Source organism: Nycticebus coucang, chromosome 18 (assembly GCF_027406575.1).
Source record: "Nycticebus coucang isolate mNycCou1 chromosome 18, mNycCou1.pri, whole genome shotgun sequence".
Classification (NCBI taxonomy): Eukaryota; Metazoa; Chordata; class Mammalia; order Primates; family Lorisidae; genus Nycticebus; species Nycticebus coucang.
This window is the reverse complement of record NC_069797.1, coordinates 9,991,272-9,993,555: the sequence shown is the minus strand read 5'-3', so window position 1 is coordinate 9,993,555 and position 2,284 is coordinate 9,991,272. Positions and strand designations below refer to the sequence as shown.

At 44.6% G+C, this 2,284-nt stretch overlaps 1 pseudogene; it reads left to right on the top strand.

The window, feature by feature from the left end:
- The first annotated feature begins 416 nt into the window (after positions 1-416).
- Positions 417-1,312, top strand: LOC128569922 (pre-mRNA-splicing factor 38A-like; annotated as a pseudogene).
- Positions 1,313-2,284: the final 972 nt, after the last annotated feature.

Below are 2,284 nucleotides of genomic sequence, written 5' to 3'. Positions count from 1 at the left end.
AGTTTCCAGCTTCAAGATGGTAGCCTGAACTGTTTATTGAGATTTTCCCTACCTTTCTTCATCCCTCCACGGTGTTTTTTATTAACCTGGATATGACTCATTAAAGGGCCTGACGGAAATAGAACTGAAGGAGTTCTAAAATGGCGAACCGGCGGTGCCTGTGGCTCAGTCGGTAAGGTGCCGGCCCCATATACCGACGGTGGTGGGTTCAAACCCGGCCCCGGCTTAACTGCAACCAAAAAATAGCCGGACGTTGTGGCGGGCGCCTGTAGTCCCAGCTACTCGGGAGGCTGAGGCAAGAGAATCGCTGAAGCCCAGGAATTGGAGGTTGCTGTGAGCTGTGTGATGCCATGGCACTCCACCGAGGGCTATAAAGTGAGACTCTGTCTCTACAAAAAAATAAATAAATAAATAAAATGGCGAACCACACGGTGAAGGATGCACACAGCATCCACGGCACCAACCCTCAGTATTTGGTGGAGAAGATCATTCGAACACGAATCTCTGATTCCAAGTACTGGAAAGGGGAGGGCTTTGGACTTACAGCTGAACTTGTAGTGGATAAAGCCATGGAGGTTTGTGGGTGGCGTGTACGGTGGCAACATAAAACCAACTCCCTTTCTGTGTTTAACCTTGAAGATGCTTCAGATTCAGCCTGAGAAGGATATCATTGTAGAGTTCGTCAAAAATGAAGATTTCAAGTATGTCTGCATGTTGGGGGCAATTTACATGAGGCTGACAGGCACTGCAATTGATTGCTATAAGTAGTTGGAGCCTTTGTACAATGACTACTGAAAAATCAAGAGCCAGAACCGAAATGGAGAGATGCAAGTGGATGAGTTTATTGATGAACTACTGCACAGTGAGAGAGTCTGTGACATCATTCTGCCTCGACTACAGAAACGCTATGTGCTGGAGGAAGCTGAGCAACTGGAGCCTTGGTTAGTGCTCCAGAAGAAGACATGGATGATGTGGAGTCCAGTGAAGAGGAAGAGGAGGAAGATGAGAAGTTGGAGAGAGTGCCGTCACCTGATCACTGCCGGAGAAGCCACCAAGACTTGGACAAGCCCCGTGGCTCTCCCATCCTGCGCAACAGGAGGAGCAGAAGCCGGTCTCCCAGAAGGCGGAGTCCATCTCCCAAAAGGAGAAATCCTTCTCCGCTTCGAGAAAGGCATCAGAGCAAGAGTCCAAGACGTCACCGCAGCATTCCAAGTCCCCAGGTCATCACTGTGGTCACAGACATAGGAGCCACTCAAAGTCTCCTGAAAGATCTAAGGAAAGCCACAAGAAGGGCCTGAGAGGGAATGAGTAACGGACTCAGTTAGCATCTGCGTAAAAGAAGATCACCACCTTAGGCAGCTATAAGAATAGTTTTTTCTTACCAAGTTTCTCCACTTTTTTTTTTTTTTTTAAATCAAAGAGGTGCTGAGTTTTGTTTCTCTTTTTGAATCTTAATCAACATCTTTGAGGGATGATGTTCCTACAGTCAGTTTTTGACCTAAGGATCTGAGGGTTGCAGATAAGCATGACAAGGGAAAAATGTGGCCACCAAGTGATTGATTCCCTTTTAGCTATTATTAAACCTTACACACACACACCCCAAAAAAGTTTTATAGTTTTAGTTCTTACGTTTAAGTTTTTGATCCATTTTGAGTTATTTATTTTTTTGTGTGTGTGTGGTTTTTGGCCGGGGCTGGGTTTGAACCATATGGGACTGGCGCCCTACTCCTTGAGCCACAGGCACGGCCCCATTTTGAGTTAATTATTATATGTAGTATGAGGTAGGCATCCAACTTCATTCTTTTGCATGTGGATATCCAGTTGTCCAAGGACCAAAAAGAAAAGACTATTCTTCCCCCCATTGAATTGCTGTGGTACCCTTGTTGAATATAAATCAACTATAAATGGGATGGTTTATTTCTGCATTTTCGATACTATTCCATCAATGTTAAGTATCTGTCCTTACGCCAGTACCACATTGTCTTCATTACTGTAGCTTTGAAGTAAGTTTTGAAACCAAGAAATCCTAATCCTCCAATTTTGTTTTTTATTTTCAAGATTGTTTGGCTATTTTGCACCCCTTACATTAGGATCAGTCTGTTAATTTCCGCAAAGAAGGCCGGGTACAGTGGCTCACACTTGTAATCCTAGTACTTTGGGAGGCCAAGGCAGGTGGGTTGTTTGAGCTCAGGAGTTCAAGACCAGCCCAAGCAAGAGCAAAACCTCATCTCTACTAAAAATAGAAAAAAACAAAAACAAAAACCTAGGTAGATGTTATGGCAGG